The following is a 20,046-nucleotide window of genomic DNA, read 5'->3' on the forward strand; positions in this document are numbered from 1 at the left end:
TCCCTACTTCATTAAACTGTACACATACCATGTCTGCTGCTGCAACAAAAAAAAAAAAAAAAAAATGCAACTACGTGACTTACCCCTCCGTAAGTGTACCCATCCCAGCGATCCTTACTCTAAATATGACCACTTCAGTCTGAAATATTATCTAAATATAAACAATCAGCAGCTCTCTCTTTCTCACACACACACACACACACATGATTATCTGCTGTCCTTTAATCAGCACACAGTCTGGACCCCTGAGAACATTCATGATGACATAACATCAGGTCAAGTGAAAAGCCTGTGTAGGAATGCCTAGCTAAGCCCACCACAAATAAGCCATAGCTTGATAGAGACCTAGAGCTTCACCGCTGCTCAAGAACACAGACCCTTTTTTTTTTTTTTTTTTTTTTCTCTTTCTCTCTCTCACACAACCCAAATGGGCAGACTTCTGGGACAGGTACAGAGAACAGAGCGGACATTCCTCAAAATACTCCCGATCTAGGACAAGTGAAAAACAGACAATGACAAGTGGCTGGTGCAGTGTTACTAGGACAGTAATCTGAAGACGTGGGAGAAGAGGGGGGGGGGGTGGTGGTGGTGGTGGTGGTGGGGGGGCGAGGAAAGAAAATAAATAAATAAATAAATAGCCTATGTCAAAATGACCGTGAGGCTTGCCAGTGATAAACTGCCGTGTTGTGGGACGCCGCGCGTTTAGGGGAAACAGCACAGCCTGGCTTATCCTTTTCACTCATCCAGATAAAAGTTGGCGAGAGTGCGGAGCGCCAGTTCTCTCTCTCTTGCTGGCTGAGTATGAAAATGTGTTTAGCGGCAGCCTTAAGAGGAGTTGATTGGGGGTGGAGGATTCTCCCTGAACACAGTGCTTTCCCTGGGAGAGCGAGGCCAGGTAGTTAATAGGGGTCAGAGCCAGGGCTGAAGTGTAAATTGGCAGGGGTGCATCAATTAGAGGGTGGCAGAGGCTAGGATAAGGAGAGGAGAGAAGAGCTAGATGGAGCGGGAGACAAGCATATAATCTTTATCGCCGCTACGAGATGTGTGCGGGAGGTCTGTCCAAAAAGGAGGGAAGAAAAAAAAAAAAAAAACACACACACACACACAAAATGATGAAATATCGCACAAGTTAATGAGACAAAGCGCTGCCTTTATATCCGTGTTCAGAATGAGATTTGAGTAATCACTGTGTTGCAAAAGAGTAGCATGTCAAGCTTAACATGTAAGGCTTGATGTATTATATTTAGCTGTATCGTGTATCATTTTCCGAAGAAATAAAACTATCATTTTACTGCTTCTCAAGGTTCCGCCTCTGTTTGCATGAAAGGGGAAAGACACCAGCCGTTAAGCTCACCTGGATACAAAAGAAGCACTTAAACATATGTAGAATTACACCCAGGAAAAAAAAAAAAAAAAAACAACTCAAGTAGCTTCCTCTTGTGCAAACTGAATGGATGTGTCTGTGTGTATGTACAGAATATGTGTGTGTGTGTGTGTGTGTGTGCCAGCGTGCCCTCTCCTCTGCTAATATGGCGTGTGTGCATGTGCAGGAGTTATTCAAAAGGAGAGATATTTGATTATATTGTGTTCACCTATCCAAGTGATCCAAATGATTTGAACATTGAGCATTGGGGCAGACGGGCACTACAGAGCTTACATTTGCAATCTTATACCGTTTAAGTGTATATTGGAAAAAAGACAATCTCGCTTATTGAACACATTCACCCTGGAGGGCAAACTGCTACGGTAATGAACACCACACTCTCAGAGAATTACAGTGTCCTTTATCCTGCTGTAGTGGAGGATGAAAAAGGATCTGGCCGCCACGTACACACACACACACACACATACATGCACGCACACACACACGCAGAGAGATGGAGAGGCAAAAAAAAAGAGAGAGAGGAAAAAAAGTAGAAGAAGAGAGGGAAGGAGAGCAAACACGCATTTCAAGACCCCCATAAACCTGTAAACAAAATCTGTGGAGCAGATAAATTATAAACGCCACAATGCAATTAAAGCCAAATTCAATTTGAGCACACACTGTCCATCTGTCACGGTGAAACAAAAGCCGAGAACCCTCCATTATTACCAAATCCCTGCTCCCGTTAATTTGCTTGCTGTGAGATTTTTTAGTTTCTAAGAGCGGGCCGTACTTAAATGCCAGGGTTGCTCACTCAGGGCTGCGTCCTCTGGAAACAGCCTCCAGATGCTCCCAATCAGCCCTCATCAAACTGCCACCTCTCTTTCTCCAATAAGAATATATTTTTTTTTCTCTCTCTCTCTCTCTCTCTCTCTCTCTCTCTCACTCTGTCTGATCTTAATGAGGTTTTTTGTTCAGCGACAATACAGCAAAACAAGGATACCTCTGGAGAGAAGCGCCATAATCTGCATTCTCCAGCGTTTGCTTATGGTGTGACAGAAATTAGCAATAAAGAAAAAAAAATGGAAATGTCTAAATAAGAATTTGTTGCTCAGTGTGCTTTATTTTTTTAAAAAAATGCTCTTTTGATCACATCAGCATGTCTTACAGGAGGATGTCTAAAAGCCTCCTCTAACAGGTGAGAAAATAACAGCTGATACAGTCACAGTGTGCATCTAAGATATTTAGTCAAGCTCTGGTGAATCATTGTGTACGCTTCCTTGGTCCTGGTGAAATAGAAGCGCTCCTCTTCTTAATCCTGTTTGGCCACTTTAGAAAAGGGAGATAGAGATCTGTGCCCCAGAATCTGAGAGTGGGGTTCAAGGGACTGAGCTTCCACTGCTTTAAGCTAAGGGGGGGGAGGGGGGGGAGAGAAAAAAAAAAACACACTATCATCTTCAAAGGTTGAAGAGTGTGTCAATTTAAAATCAGAAATGTATCTGGCATCTTTATGCTTCTTAAACTACAATACATCTCGGCTGATTAAAGCACATCAAAGACTGCTCATTCATTCCTTAGAGCAAAGAGGGGAGATTTTAATTGCAAAATGTTAAACCTCACAATTAAAGGCTTTGTGCTACTCAGAACTAACCCAAACACAACCATTAAGGACAGCATACAAATTAGCCTCAACACGAATGAGGCTCAGGGACAAGGATGGTGCTGAGAGGCGCGCAAATGATAATCTTCCATCAGAACCATCTCAAGGTACCGTCCACGCTATTAGAGAGTGAGCATACAGCTCGAGATGGGCTTTTCATGATCTCTCCTTTTCTCTTTGACACTCTTGCTAACGAGGGGAGCAAATAAAAGGTGTTATCCATCCGGCCTCGTCGCTTCCGTTTATTTATTTATTTTTCTTAGATAAACACATTTAAACAGTGGAAATATATGCATACGTAAAAACACAAGTGCGTCTAAACGTTAAAAATAATTTGGAGACGTAGATGGATGCATGCGAGCGAGTGCGCGACCACACACACACACACATGCGCGCGCACACGCACACACACACAGATACGCACACCATTGAGGTGTCAGTGTGTCAGAAAGGGCTGTGCCTGCCATGATAAGAGGCTGACAATGATACTGTACAGCTATTAGGCTGGAAATAGCCTGCCAATACAAACAGTTGTCAGGCCAGCCCATTGTCAGGCTGTGGATTTACAGTGAAGCCCAAAGAATTTAGTCAACTGCACTTTTGTAGGTAGTTTCCTGAGCCTATTCAGAGTATTGTTTTCCTTCAAAATACTGGAGCATTAATAAGGAAAAATAAACACATTGGAAAAGGTGTGACAGTAAAAAAAGATCAGAGCGCACACATGCCTCCGTGTAACAAGCACAGAGTCCCCTTTTACAACCCCTCAGAGTAACAACCGTGTCTAATTAAAATTCACATTTCAACCAAAAAAAAAAAAAAAAAAAAAAAAAGGGGAAAACAAGCCATCTTTGAACAATCCCGTCCGTCCTCGCCCTGGTCATGAATTTCAGATAAACACTGCGATACACCGAGAGTAGTGCCACATTAATTAAAAGCCTTGATAGACACGGCTTCCATCTAACAGACCTATCAGGAATTAAATTTGTATCAGCGGCAGAAAGAGCAGTTGAGGGGTCCCTCAGGGGGATTAATGAAACAGACTTTCATGGAGGAGTCATCAGAGCCCTGGGCTGAGGGGAGGAGGCAGGGAAGAAAGGGCCAGCAGCAGGATGTCATGTGTGGGACCGTCGCGTCACTGACCTCTCATTTCATACTTTAATAAAGTCGCACCCAGGTGTCCTTGATGCCTTCCAGTCGCCTGGGGCTCTGGGAAAAGCTAAACAGGAGGCAGCCATAACATAATTCTGAACGCTCAACCCCTCCCTTTCTGCGGCGGGTTGTGTTATACATCCACGGGCATGCACACACAAGCACTTCTTTTGCACGAGCCCACAAACATAACGTACGTCGCAGACACTCAATATGTTTTCTGATGCCTTGATTGTACAGATTCTATCGAGATGAAAGCGCGCTTTGGTTGAGAAACGCGGGGCTATTTCCTCATTGAAGTATTCGACTCAAGTATTCAACTTGTGCAATACAAGGTAGCAGAGTTACATCAATTCTGCAGAACAAGCCTAAAATTGTGACTTGGTACAATGTTTGCCTTGTCAGTTCAGTTCAGTTCATGATTTACTATCATGTGCAGTTGGTTACAGGAAATTGGAACAGAGCTGACTTGCTTTTGAATTGTGGTCGAGACAGTTTTCTGTTGAAAACAGAAGCAGATTATCTCGATGAGAAGGCAGCAGATTTAGAGATGTACAGTAAGCAATATGTTATCACAACACAGTCAGCCCAGACAGCTGCTATCTGTCATAAACTCTGGCTATTGTTGGCCACACTACACAGCAACATGTGACCTAATCTAGATGAGCAGCCACTGAGCAAATACAGAGTGGAATGGTGTCATTTTTAATAAAGCTGTTTTATGGACTCCAGTCAACAGAGCCAGAGGAACAGGCTGAAACTTCCTTGTGCAAATGATATGGCAGTAGGAGTTTCATAACTTCCTCTGCTCAGACAAGCCTGTGGCAAGTCTCCTAACAGAGCACAGTGCAGCAGGCAGAGAGAGAGAGAGAGAGAGGAAGGGAAAAAAAAAAAAAACTCAGCCTTATCAAGATTTTACAGAGACATTTCTTTAATTAGTTTTAATATTTCTTGTTTAGATAATGTCAGCCAATTGACAATTGGGTCCCAAACGGAACAGGAGAGGGGGGGGGAGAACTCTGCACTTCTCTGATACAGAGAAAATGGCTGATTAAAAAGATTGCTTACTTCATTTGATTTAAATGCATATGCATACTTTGGACAAGAATCAAACACGTTTACATGCACAAACTTTCAGTGTCGATCTTATCGCCACGGCGTCTGAATGCTATCACGCCATGGTATTTGTTGAATTCGCGAGCAAATTGTCGAAGAAAAGAAAGCTATCTCCGAAAGATTAATTGTGCAAACACACAACAGCTTTATGCTTCCCTAGTACTCTATTTGCTTGTCTGGAAAAGGCGATGTGGACGTGAAGAGTTCTCACTGGTGACAGAGTGGTGATGGAAAAATAATTAGCGTTGCTGAGGAAAAGTTTCCTCTCTCTCGGAGATCTCAGACAAACACGCTGGGCCTCAAACCCAAAACAATGTTGATCAAAGCACGTAAACATCTGGAGCAATGAGACTCCTGCCTTTGGAACAAAGATATCTATTTATATTTTTCCAAGATTTCCACCAAAGATAAGCAGACTGTGTGCATGTGGGAGCACTTAGAATACCAAAGGTTTAGAGTGTGATACTGTAGCCTACCTGCATATCCCCCCACCTGTCTCTCTTCTAATCTTTGTTTTTTCACAATCCTCACTCCCACATTAACACATTCTCGGGCTTTTGTACTCATGTCGCCTCTCCCTAACCACCTATCTCTGTCTATCCCCCCCCGCCCCCTCCTCCCCTGCCCACCCACCCCCACACCCCTCTCCTGTCTCTCCTGCACACACCTTTTCTCTTCACCGGGCAGCAGGTGTTGAGTGGTTGTGTTTACTCCCCCCCCCGCCCTCCCCTCCCACCTCCCCTCCCACCTCCACCTCCGCCTCCTTTCTACCTTTCCCTCTCTAAGGCTGTCTTTCCCTTTCTCTCTCTCTCTCTCTCTCTCTCTTTCTATGTGTCTCTCTCTCTCTCTCTCTCTCTCTCTCTGGCAGCTGGTAGGAGGAAGGAGGAGGCTATAACAGCTGCACATGAGGGTGGGTGGAAAAAAAAAAAAAAAAAAAAAAAAAAAAAGCGCACAAGGCAAACAGCTCCAATCCCCCCAGGGTTGTCAACTCCAATCCCCCCAACCTCTGGCGTTTTTTAACCAGGCAAACAGAGGAGGGAAAACTGTTGCAGTCGGAAGACACCGGGGTCCCCCGTTCCATCAGGCCTACCTGGTGATCTCACAGCCACAGCCAACAGAGTTTACGCTCCCAGAGGGTCTGTGTGTGTGGAGCGGTTTAGTAGCCTGTATGAGAAGTATCCACTTAAATGCACTTACTACCATTTAATAATTTGGAGTTTAGGAAACATGTCACTTCCAAATGGAAAGTGTGCTGGAGGTACTTACATCTGCTGGAGAAAAACACCAAACAACGGACACCATCAGGGTGCTTTTTTCTCTCTTTTTTTTTTTTTTTTTTTTCAGCCCTCTCAAAGTCTGAGCTGCGTGTGTGTGTCTGTGTATGTGTGTGTGTGTGTGTATATGTGTGTGTGTGTCGTTTTCACAAACAGCATCAAAATACATGAGATCAGCTCTCGGGCTTTGTTTGGCCCTGGCAAGGTTAGGCCAGCCTCATTCCAAATTTCCTGAGGGGGAACAGAGAGAAAAACGATTCCATGCAGATAAATCACTCGCACAGATCAAAAGACAAATCAGTGGCAAAGACAAAAGATGCTGACTTGCAGAGAACAATGGAGACAGGGAGACGTAGGTATCAGAGGAGCAGGCCCTAAGATCCCCAGCCCCGCTCAATCAAACCTTGCTAACCAGGGTTTGCATACTAGGTCAAACAAACTCTGCTTCTGCAAGAGAGAAAGTGTATTTAAACTGATCTTGTTGAGCTATTTTTTTTGGGTATGGGGGTGGGGGGTGGTGGGGATTGCTGAGCTCTGACTGTTTAGTTTTGCAGAAGTACAAGCAGATTGAGTTTCTGGCTTTGCAAACTCATCTTCTCAGCTTGATTTAATAGCTACCTTGAGTGTGGGAGATGTCCTGGTTTGAAAAGAAAAATGGGAAGGAAAGACAGACAGGGGGTAAACTATTTGATATAGAGCATCTGTGTGTGCATGGGTAGTCGTGTGCGCGCGCGTGTGTCGTTGCGGTTTGATGTATGCGTTCAGCCTGGCTTTCTATAGTTCTGCATCTAAGACAAGAAGTCCTGTCCCATGCAGCCCTTCACGCATCACAGCCCACAGTCTTCTATTAACTTCTTCAATACGAGCAATAAATAAATATATGGAATCCACAACTCTTTATCATCCACTCATCGCTTTAGAGAACGGAGGTGTCACAGAGAAAAGAGCCCTTTGGGGAAGTAACGTGTAGGAGACGAGAACCACACGCCCCCCCCCCCCCCCCTCCTCACCAATATTACCTTTTGATCAAACTGCTTCACAAATATCAGAGGAAGCAACACATCACTTTTACAGCTCTGTTCTCTGTTTAATGAAATAATTCTCACAAAGGGAAGGGGGTCATACGAAAAGCACCTTGTGACTTCGCTTTAAAGCATATTTTATAATGTTGAGCACCAAATTATGTTCAAAAACACAGTTCACCATGCACCACTGACAGTTATTATTTGATCCCCTCCTCTGAGATCCATGTATGATAACACATCAATTTAGATTAAGGTGATATGAAAGAGAAATGTAAAATAGGTTTCAAAGGGGGAGGAGTTGATGCATTTGAGATGAATAAAATGATATTAAAATTAACATGATGAGCTTCAGCACAGTCACAATTGACCTGCTAAGTGTACTTAACAAGAAAATATTTTAAATTGAAGCGCCAGGTCCAGATTGGCTGTAATAGCTGCCCGTAAAATCTGCTGAACTCGTCAAAAAAAAAAAAAAAAAAAAAAAATGTCACACGTATGTCTTGACATCAGGCTTTATTCAAATATCTGGGGGAGGCTGGGAGGCCGATAAGGTCAAAGGATTTACCTAACAGACCTACCTAACAGATTTGGATAGAGGGTTAGAGCCCCCCCCCCTCCATTCAGGTGTCATGAAGGAGATTAGCGTTAAAATATAACTGTTAACCCGAGTGGGGTCGAGCCCTCGATGAAACTGACCCACGTTCCACACTCCAGTCTGCTATCTCCAGTCCAAACAAGAGAGATTTGATACCGCTGTACTGGCCTGGAACAGAGGGAAAAAACAAGCCCACTGCCACAACAAAGACAGGAAATTCAACATAGATTCCTACTTCTCTCTTTTCTCCTGCCTCTCTATACCTAACAATGCTGGTAATGGAGAGAGAACAGTGCCCGGAGCTGGCAGAGACACCTGCGACATATTTTCTCCCCCACATCACCACCTCCTCCCCCCCCCCCCCCCCCCCCCTCTCTCTCTAACACCCCCCCCCCTCCTCCTCCTCCTCCCGTCCACCCTCCCGCTCTTCCCACCCCCTCGACATTAAAGTCCTTCACAGAAATCAGAATTTAATAAATCACCCCAGAGCCTGACAGAGTTTATCTCCGGGGGTCGCCTCCACTGTGCAGAGACTCACAGACAGACAAAGCCCGGCCCGATAAGATGTGAAATTAAATACAGTTAGCAGTTTGAGACAAAGGAGGGAGAGTGTCACACCGAGCTTTGTACGGCGTAAACGGCTGGCTGCTAGTCGGGGCACATACACACACACACACACACACGCCCGCACGCACACACAAAAACGCAACAGAGACAGCGGGGTGATTCATTTCAGGTTTCCTCTCACATTTAGCCTCATTTGCATCATCCACTGTCAACATATCGCCTCTCCCAGATATGTTCAAGAGCTTTCATTAGACGTCCAGGGGATGACATCCTTTTTACCCAGATGCACCATTATTAATCACTAGCTCTACTCCTATGTGGACTCATCTCCATCACGGATCAAACGCTATCTGCCTGTGTTTCCTTTCATTCAGCAGACATCCCTGACACCAGCCATCACTACAGCTAAAGGAGACTTATGGGAGTGTGTTGGGGCTCAGACGACCTTATGAATGCGGTACATAAGCATTTAGTACTGAGAGGATATAAATGTGAGGATTTGTACGACACTGGTAGGATCTGTCAGAGCAAACCTTCAGCAGCCTAGCGCACATATTGCACAGCATATCAACTGCAGGGCTCTGTAAAACAATTAGTGCTGCTTGTACTAGGTGCTATGTGTTAGAGTGTAATATGAAATTGCTGCCTGGTGTTATAAAGAAGCATGATTGCAATGCTTTCATACAAGTGTACAGTACAGTAATATTCTTTTCAATTAGCTGTGGTCTCTAATCCACATAAGGATATGGCCGACCTCAGCTGTTCAAAGCTGATTTTTCCCCAACTCGGTAGTTAACAGAAAGCACAGTCAGGTTTCCAGGAAGAAGTGGTGCGGGTTGTTTAATAGGCTTAGCCTAGTCGTTGGACCTGACCTTTCCCTTTAACAATACCGAGGCCGACGGGCTCAGGCCTGCTCTGGGAACACAATGACCCATGGGTGAAGCCTAATCTTCTCCAACTACATTCTCTCTTCTGACCAGACGGCCTTCATCCACAGCCTCTGTGTTGCTCCAACTGATGTCTTCCTGCTGAGACAACAGTGCCAAGGAACTGTCAACAGGCCTGGCCCAGCAGGGCCCCGACTGGGCCTCTCACACAGAGCCCTTCAGGGTCCGCAGGCATCGACACTCCACGCTCAGAGTGCGAGTGCCGCTCTGCAGAATGTCGAGAATGACAGGAATGCTGGGTGCCATCATGCATCCTGATAACATTCTACGAATAACATTCTAAGAGCATGATTAGCGGTCTCTGTAGTCAGCCCGTCTATGGATGTGATTGGAAAAATGGGCTGCTGGGTATTGTAGGCCTGTCATTACAATGCAGCGGCTTGTCATTTCACAAAAGCTGATCCTGAACTTCCCACACCACACACATACAAGCATCAACTATAAATCATGTGGCGAAAGCAGTATGATTATATGTGTAAATTGGGATTTTAAGACTTCAGGGCAAAGCGAGTGCAGCTCATGAACTTAAGGTTAACCGAGTGTTATTACTAGAAGTGCAAAGATCTCACATCCATTGCAACTAAAGCTTTGCCATTCTTTGGTGTGGTCTTTTCTGTGAAAGGTTGCCCGGTGGGAAGCATCAACTGAAATGATATTAGCCTATCTACCGTAACACGCAACAACAGGAAAAGCAAATGGGACGGTTGCGTAAAAGGCTTTCTTTGTTGATGACATATAATGTAAAGATGAATGCAAATGGCAAATGCAAAACACGCAGAGAGACACACACTCAAGAGCCTAGAGTCTCACATGAATACGACTGCCCTCATACAAAGCCCACTGCTGTGGCAAGAGCATATCAGATAAAGGAAGAAGTAAAGAAATGCCTCAGAACCCAAACGTATCCGTTGCTGCATCACTTAAACTTTACAAGTGTTTGATCTGTGCAGGAGCTGACAAGGCAGGTTATTCTTTCCCAAATATTTTTTGGTTTTATTTTTCCTATGTTCAAATGATGGGCTGTGAAAGGTTGTTCTTTCTTCTCCGTGCAAGTAAACTATACAAAGAGGTGTTTGATCTCTGAAATCCGATCTGTATTTCTAGCATTGTCTCCAGTTCCTACTGTGGCATCTTAAAGGTCAGGAGTGAAAGGCCATTTGATAACTACAGAAAGACCTTTTGGCTTTATTACACAGCCTTTCATCTCCTTTCCTGCGGAGGTTAAAACAAAGCATTGCATCCTTTGAAAAAGAAAGGATAAAATGGATCGCTTTGGAACCTCAAGCCTTTTCTTTTTTTTTTTTTTTCTTTTTTCGGTCACTGGGGGAAGTCTGGCATCCAGCGTACAAGGAAAACTCTAGTGGAATATGTTTCAGAGAGAAGAGCATTCTCAGGCAACAATTAGCATATGTCCTCTCAACCTTCTACCAAACCTCTCAATGAGACCCTGAAATCCTATTGAGATATTATTACCACTCAAACAGGGCATTAACAAAACATCCAAAGCATGCACGCAAAAGCTCATACAGGTGTAACACACACACACACACACACACCACTTCCCACTGAATATTCCTTTCTTTTTAATGGTAACCTTGGGAGACGGGCTGCACCAACGCGACACTTAACAGCCACTAGTCTGAGAAAAATGTTTTTGATATGCTTGTGTCATTTAATCATCCACATTCTGCCGAGGCAGTGCAGGACAATTTTGCAGGATATTAACTCCCAACTAAACCCTGGCTTGTATCATTTGTGGGGCCAGTCAAGCAGGAGTCCCAGGAGGAGCGGAGACTTCCTCCTCACAGTCGTAGTAATCTAAGCTTGACTGGCTACACACACACACACACACATATACACACACTACCACACACAGACAAACACACAGCTAATAGACAGGTAGAATGAACCATAAAGGAATAAAGGAATCAGGGACTGTATGATACAGATGAAGCCCTTTTACTGACAGTCAAAACACTAAAAGGGATGAATGTATTTGTGATTTGGGTGATCAAGCAACAACAATAACACAGCTGATAATGCGGTATAGCAAGCAGTAGCAGAAAACGGCCTGGTGTGTGTTGTAGATATATATGTTCACAGACGGCGAAATTACTTCCTTTTCTTTTTATTTCCACGGCAAAGTTAGAGATTGAAGAGCATTCGTAAAAATGTCACTTTAACGTGATCCATTTGGACAGCTCACATTGCTTAATGGGGTAGGAAATTCATTTTTTCTGCTGTGGAACAGACATAGTGGATGATGTGATTCTATGCAAAATATATGAAGCCATTACTAGAAAAATGCATGAGTTTCAATAGTTGGAGGGGGTGAAAAAGTATCTCACTGCACGGAGGCTATCCCTACTCTTTACCAGGGAATGTGTCTCTCTCTCTCTCTTACACACACACACACACACTGACACACACACACACACACACACAGACAAATACACACAAAATGCATAAGACAGCAAAGGCAACTGATGAAAACCATTTTTGTTCCATCACAAAGAACTAGGTCACCCTCTCATAATTGTCAATCATGCAATAAATCTCTCTGTGGCACAAATGAATACGGCATTGGAAATGAGACAAAGCTTATTGGCATGCTATGTCAGCTTGACTCAATTCATCCTCCTTTTCACACAAGACCATTCATATGTGAAGTTCACACTCTCTCCCTCTCTCTCTCTCTCTCTCCCTCTCTCTCTCCCTCTCACACACACACACACACTCTCTCTCTGAGCATCTCACACACACACACACACACACACATACAAGTAAGCCCGCTCGCACGCTCCGAATGTGAGAGTTACACAGGGTTAATGTATGTGGACAGACCATTTCAGCCAAGGGCCGCTTTATTATCATAACCATGTTTATTTCCATAGAGAAGATGTCTCAATGTATTTCCTGCACTACTGTGGAATTAGTGTGAACACATACAAGTAAGTGTTACAACACATTGCTAGCACGTGCATGGACAGAGCTCGCTGACTTACGATCACGCATTACCTTTATTTTTTCCTTGAGTGATTTCATTTTTACATATCTACGGTTCAGATTGAAGTAGCGGAATGCAAAAAGTCTTTTAAAGCACGAAACCGAACTGCACCGACTTCTGCTAATCTTAGAGCATACGAGGTATACAGTGGTCTGTCTCCTCTTCTCTGATTGGCTGGGAGCATTGGCTTGACACAGCACTATACAGCTCCATCCACAGAGGTTTCTGTCATGTCTCCGAAGACCCGACTGTCACTCTTTAAGAGGAGGGTAATAATAGCCGGGCGCCACAGCAAGTGGTGGCACAGGCGATTTTAAAGAAACATCAGGGAGACGGTGACATTTGAGTCTACGAGGAGAGAAACCCAAGTGCTGCAACCAATAAAGACTCCCACCGATATTCTCACTAGGCTTAGAGAGAGAGAGAGAGAGAGAGAGAGAGAAGCAGAGAGAGAGAGAGAGAGAGAGAGAGGGCGAAAAAGTAAAGAGAGATGTCAGTGTTAGATGAAAATGTGTTGACCTGGTGATATTGATACCCCCCGCTCATAACCTCTACAGGTGTGCGGTGCCGTCAGGAAGCAGCTCTGGGTGTGGCTATCTCTATGGATAACAGCCAGAATTGCAGACCTTATCGTTTTACAGTACACTGAACAGGCTGCCTCGTTCACTTTGAAGTGCTGACAGTTGAAATGATTTTTGTACTGAAAATAAAGCTACTGTGCAAATAATATATGAATACACAGCACGGTGCACAGAGCTTTTTGATTTGAATGTTTTTATTCTCTTTATAATAAAGCTGAATCTTCAGGAACATATATATATATATATATATATATATATGGGATCAGGTTGTTAAAAAAATATAAAATAAAAAAGCTGGTGGGAACGTTTCTAAGTCGTCGCTTGTTTCTTGATTTTTCTAATTTGAGAAATATTCTGCTGACATTGACCTTAAGATTAATGACTACATTTTAATTGAGCAGATCCAACAAGGATGTGATCTTTTTTTTTCTTTTTTTTTTTTCATTGTTTGAAAGACAGAACTGGAACAATCTGCCGATCAATGTCCAACTCTACTAGAACCGACCTTCTGGATATGACCCATAAAGAGAAAAAGAACAATCTTAACTTGCTAATTTGCCTTTTGTGGGACATTTATGTTACTATACACTGATCTTATAAAACCAACGAGGAGTGAAAGACACATGTTGCTGAGGAAAAATTAAATAGAAATCACTGATTTATCACTATAATTACTGACTAATGTTGTTTCAACTTAATTTCAGTCTAAATCATTTAAATGAGGTGAATAATTTACTTTTTAGTCGAGTTCTCAGATTTTCTGATGCCTGTACTCCAACAGCAAACACAAGAGAACAGTAGAGTGGAGCCTGCTGGTTCAACAGGAACTCATTTGACGCACGTTGTTAGTTATAATTCAATGCAATAAATTGACTGCATAAAGTGTTTCTGGTGTCTAAGTGAATTCAGACTTCACATAAATAGCTTTGGGGCCGTTTTCTTAGTTTATCATCAGAAGGTATTGACTGAGCAGATGCTTTGAACCACCATAGAATGTGCTGCTAGTCTCAAGTGTCATTAGCTTCAGGGCTTTTCCAGCTAGCGCCAGGTAAAGATTAGATAACAATCAGCCCTTTAATAGATACTGTTGGAGGCACTGGAGCCGTTCCTGTGCTGTGCTGTTCATCTGACGCTAACAACAGAAGAAGAGAGAGTGGAAACCGATGTCATTTCCTCCTTGGTTTCTTTTCTATGATGTGCCGCTGTGCCCAGCAAGGAACAGAGCTGTTGTTAAATTACACGTAACTGTTGGCTCATACTAGTGTCAGTGTACAGTGTGTCTGTGTGTTTGTCTTTTGGCAGCTCCGACTGGAATTTGAAGAGGCTCGTTTTAAGTGTGGATTTTATTAAATAGGAATACACTTCAGTATGCAGAAGACAGTTTGATATATTTGATTATTTTGGAGGTAAATGTTTTAAATGTTCAGAAAAACTTTGTTCCAGTAATCACCTGCCAAATGTATATCAGATAACCTAAGATGTCGTTTGAATGTTATGACATAGGTCAAATATCTCTTTATATGGAAGAAAAAAAAGTCAAAAGTTCCTAACCCTCCAGAAAATGAAATAAAAAAGTCGTATAATGTGATGTGCATTACTTCAATAAAATTCCAAAAGTACAAAGAGCTTTTTGTTGGATGACATTCCTTTCGTAATATACTCCGATTATTAAGGAGGAGTCCTTTGTATTGAGTAGAGAGCTCCAAAAACATTGACACTTGAGGAATAACATCTGCATGTTTACTCAGGAGAAGATTCATCCCTGATAGCCTCCACGAAAATGAAGAGGGGGAGAAAAAAACAAGTGGAGGAAATTTGTGGAATCCCATCTGAGATTGCTTCCCTGATGGATTCCTTTTCCTGTCAGCTCAGACGAGAAATGAAGCCGGGGAAAATTAACTCCTGATACAGCTACGCTGAATTAGACAGAGAGGGGGGAAAAAAAACCTACACACTTTTTAAGGATTCCAGCCTTGTCATTTTCAATTTTCTGCTCTTTGGACATGCTTGTATTCAGATTCCCCAACATCTATTCGCCATATCAATCCTAATTAGACAATCTGGGCCCACGAAGGATGGGAGCAGAGTTATTTGCATAATTTAATCATAAATACTCAGTGATACATATTTCCAAATGCATTTGTACAATTATCTTTTCATCCTTGGGGCAAAAGTATTAATATGATTAGGCAATAATTCTTTAAAAAAGGGAAAATAGGAAACCAGCAAGTGTGCACTCTTTTTTAAACTCCAGCTTTGGGCTATATGAAAAATTAATTAATTTCAGAGGAAAATCAATTTCTCTATGTGACCATATTAGACAGAGGCAGGCAAGGGCCTGCATTCCTTCTCCAATCAGGAAATCTCATCTGCTCCCTCTAACTTCTGTCAGTAGCATTTAACATCCTGGTACGAGCGTCTGTGACTTCCGCCACGCTCCCTAAATGTGCTGTAATGTGAAGGAGCCCGTGAGTAAAGACAAGCTAGGGAGCAGTGACTGGGGGGGGGGGAAGAGGAGAACAGAAATAAGAGTGACCCAAAATCTATTGCTGGCCTGTCAGGCAATCAGTCTCAGTGTAAAATCAGCAGGTAAAAATCACTCTTAACAAATCTACTTTAACATGCTAGATAAGTCATATTGACAAATAGATTTTAAACAGCTTGGGTCAGTTGTCTATAAAAATCAAAGCTAATACCCGTTTATGGTTGCTGAACATAAAAATAGGTCATTTTAATGTAGCGATCAACATGGAAAGACCTGATGTGGATGTGTGTGTGGTTTTTTTTTTAAAAAATGTCATTTGGTAGAAGAAATAATTGGTAATTTAATTGCTGTTGCAGATCCAGTAAAGGCATGCAAATAAGATAGGAGCTTGGACAACTAATGCATCCAACAGGCAAATTAACAATACAGGCCTCTTTGCCATGCAAATAGCCTCTAAATCCACAAATGACATTAGACAGTGTCACACAAAGCCTCTTTAACAAGTGAAATCTGTGGGTTCAACAGTGTTGGCTCAGCTTCATTGTAAGTTATAAAAACGTGATCTTAAAAGAAATGAAGAAAAGTAATATGACTTTTGTCGACTGAGTTAGTCTAAAAAAAAATGTTTTAATTTGCGCTTGTTCCAACTGAATAAATGTCAAGTCAATAAAGCAGTTCTGATTTTCAAGGAGGCTATTTGTTTGCAAAAAAAAAACAAAAAAAAACACCTTGCCGCCATCTGCCAACTGCACAGTTGACTTGAGCACATGTACTGTACCTAATCAAATTTAACAGAGCCCCACTGAAGGATTAAAAATGTGGAAAAAAAAAAGGAGAGAACTGCAATCTTTTTTTTTTTTTCCTCAATAAAGAAACAACACACAATACGAGGGCCAATTTGACTTTCAAGGAAGTACTTGAATAGATTTGGATTTTAAACAGCTTTGTATACCATTATCTCCCTCTCTCTCTCCTTCTCTCCCTCTCTCTCTCTGTCTGTGTCTCTCTCCCTCTCTCTAATCAGGCATCTGTCACTCTGTTTTTGAAGTTATTATCGCCCAAGCTCCCTCTTGGATGTGGTTGCTGGGTGACGGGTATCTTAGCACCCACTCTGACTGGGAATGATTTGAATGGAATCCAGAAATCTCCCCTGAGTACCTGTAAACACATCCGTGCCTTGTAGAAAACAAATATATTATAAGAGCAGAGGAGAGGAGGGAGAGAGACAAGCTGGCACCCTCAGTGGCAGCTCACACTGAGCGCTAAACAAAACAATTACCGTCATTTGCAAATATGTGTGTTTAGGCATAAACACCCTTGAAATAGAAACAAGAGAGGTGATAGCTCTCATACCACTTGCTGTCATATCACTATCAATTAGATATATTTGTTAAAGAAAAAAAAAGTCCTCGTTCCACTGTGACCTGTCACTCGTAACATTTCAGAGTAGGATCTGCTTGAGTGAAAGGAGCCGGGGAAAATCTATTTAAGAAGGGCATGTAAGTGAAAAGCCGTCCCATTCCCAGTGGTGGGACATTGTCTGGGGCGTGTGGTTAACCTTCAGGGGTAGACAATGATTGTCAATTAACTGCTGCATTTCTGCGCCCCAGCATCGGATTGCCTGCCTCCACAAAGCAGACCAATGAGAGATATGCGATATCTCCGCACCGCCCCCCGTGTTATAATAACCTTTCAGAGAGTTCAAGTGTCACGCAGCAATAAGAACCTTTTCCATCCCACCGCAGGGAAAATGAAAAGGAAAACAAGTAGCTGGAACAGAGGGCTCCTGGAGGGCTCCTGGAGGGCCAGTCATAATGTAAGGGAGATTACTGAACCTGGATCAGTCTGGGAGAGAGAGAGAGAGAGAGAGAGGGGGAACGCTGCTAATCTGGCACGAGAGTCCTTAAGAAAATGAAGGGGTCGAGAATGACTATATTCCTAATGTCTTTAAAGATGAATTACTAAAATACTGTGTCGCTTATTAGAGGAAAGAACACATAGATCAAACACTCCTCGGTGTAAAATTATGTAAAAGGATAAATTCTCATTTTTGAATTAATCTCTGAAACACACACACACACACACACACACACACACACACACACACACAAGAAAAAAAGAGATAAACACTCCAATTCCGACAACGCAGTTTTCCATTTAACATGTTCAAAAACTGTTATAGAGAACAATTTGGTTGGAGCTTGTTTGTGTCCACATCAAAACTAAAACAGCGGGAAGCAACGGTGCTCTGTGATGCTATTCACATTCACACCGTGTGCAAAATGAGAGTAGTGTTGTTTTAACACAATAGACCGTGGGAGGGGAAAAAACAGCATGTGAAATAGTAAGACCCATTGTACAGGAGTATTATTCACTTCATTGTTACCACTCTGCCACTGTATAAAAAGAGTAGTGACACTGTGGTAATAGGGCGAGATGAAAAGCTAAACTATCTCAGGCAAGCGGGCTGTTGTTGTGTAACCTGAGTGGGTTAACCGATGGTACTTTTTTTTTTTTTTTTTATCTGACAATAAGTCGGTGCAAAAGCAACGTGCAACATTGACTTTAGAAGAGGAGGAGTAAGGGGGGGGGGGGGGACTCGTTTTCACCTACAGGGCAACTTGTGTCCTGTTTACTCAGACTCATCATTTTGTCAGCAGCAATTCAATGACAGACGATGTAAAGCACACACATCCCAGCAAATAAAATCAACTCTTTCTAAGTAACAGAAGCCTTTTATCCAGCGGATGCCTCACTGTTCCATGATGTAATTCTCCAAATGGGGCAGGCAGGCGGGCAGGCCGGGTCTGAGTGATTGATTTCAGCCCAGCACCGGGAGAACCTGGCTGCTTTCAGAGACAATTACAGTCTTGTCCATGTGCCCGTAATAGCCCAGCACTTTAGCGTCATTAAAGCGACGCGAGGCACTGCATTATCCTTTAACCCCATCGCTGGCCATCCCCCCATTGACAACCCGAAGAGTTCAACCACATACTTTGTCACCTGAAGCCCTACGTCTGGCTAGAGAGGAGGATCACTGCACCGTATGTTTCTCTCTATGGAGAGAAGGGGTTTGTTCTGCTCCCTTGATGCTTTATGTAAATGATGCTTAAGCACCAAAGTGCACAGGTGAGTTGTTGAGACTATTGCTACTGGAATGGAAATGTGGTGCTGTAGCATATCTATAAGCTCCAAATATTGAGCGTGGATGTGTGAGGTTGACTGTTTCTAGGCAATCATAAAGAGAGGAGGAAGTGTGTTTGTTGATAGCAAAAATATGTAAGCTACTAGTATAATGTATATATCGTATGTAGCTGTATAACAGCAGTTAATGCAAATGAGCTACATGAGAAAAACGATTTAGGAAAAAAAACATATTGTAAAAAAATAATCTCATACTCTCGAAATATTGTGTGAGTTATTTGGCTTTTTTTTTAAATCCAGGCCTGATAGTGCAATTTGCAGATAGAGTAATTCCTGAGGGTCACAATGTATTTAACCTCATCATGCATATGGATCTTCATGGCACACACACACACAAAAAAATGTTTGCCCAGAAACTTCTGTGTACGTGTATTTACGTGTGTTTTTTTTTTACGTGTGCTTGTGAAATTAGAGCATACATTTACAAATCAGAATGGAGTTTAATCTCACACTATCATTTTTTTTCCAAAAGGCTGCATCCTCTTAAAAACTGAGACATCCGAATGTCTCAAAGTGTTTATTGCTATTCCCTACTGATGTGAGCCTTTCCATCATATTTGCATTTCCAGCTCATTTCTGAGGTAGGAGATCAATATGGAATCAATCACAGTGACAGGTAAGATGGTAAATTTGACCAGACTGAACGATCCTGTGAGACTGAACAATACATCAAAGCTAGGAGCAACAGGACAGTAAAAAAAGGCTTTTAATCAAATATTGATCTCCACTTAAATCATTCCATAGTAAAACATATAAAGCTCAAAATATTTGATTTGGTAATTTGGAGTAATGCATTAATTTTCACACGTGTGGTTGTTTACCTCGCTTACTTTTTATTAATTTTCCTTGTTATATAGAAATGAGGGTTGTGTGACTGAGGCACATTCTCATGTGTGTGTATGTGTCTGTGTGTGTGTGTGTGAGATAATTATCCCTGGGATTTACAGGGTACAAAAAAAAAACTGGCTTTATATACTCTTCTTTTTCAACAGAAGCCATGAAAGTACTGCAACCTCCTTAAGAAATGTATTAGTTATCAATAGTAAGATTACAATTAATATAAAAATATTCCA

General features: G+C 42.4%; 1 protein-coding gene across 3 annotated transcripts in view; it reads right to left on the bottom strand.

Annotated features, from left to right (window-relative positions):
* dachd (dachshund d) overlaps positions 1 to 20,046 on the bottom strand; it is a 113,664-nt gene that overhangs the window by 70,994 nt on the left and 22,624 nt on the right. The gene's annotated exons all lie outside the window — the stretch shown is intronic.

Source organism: Thunnus albacares, chromosome 11 (assembly GCF_914725855.1).
Source record: "Thunnus albacares chromosome 11, fThuAlb1.1, whole genome shotgun sequence".
NCBI lineage: Eukaryota > Metazoa > Chordata > Actinopteri > Scombriformes > Scombridae > Thunnus > Thunnus albacares.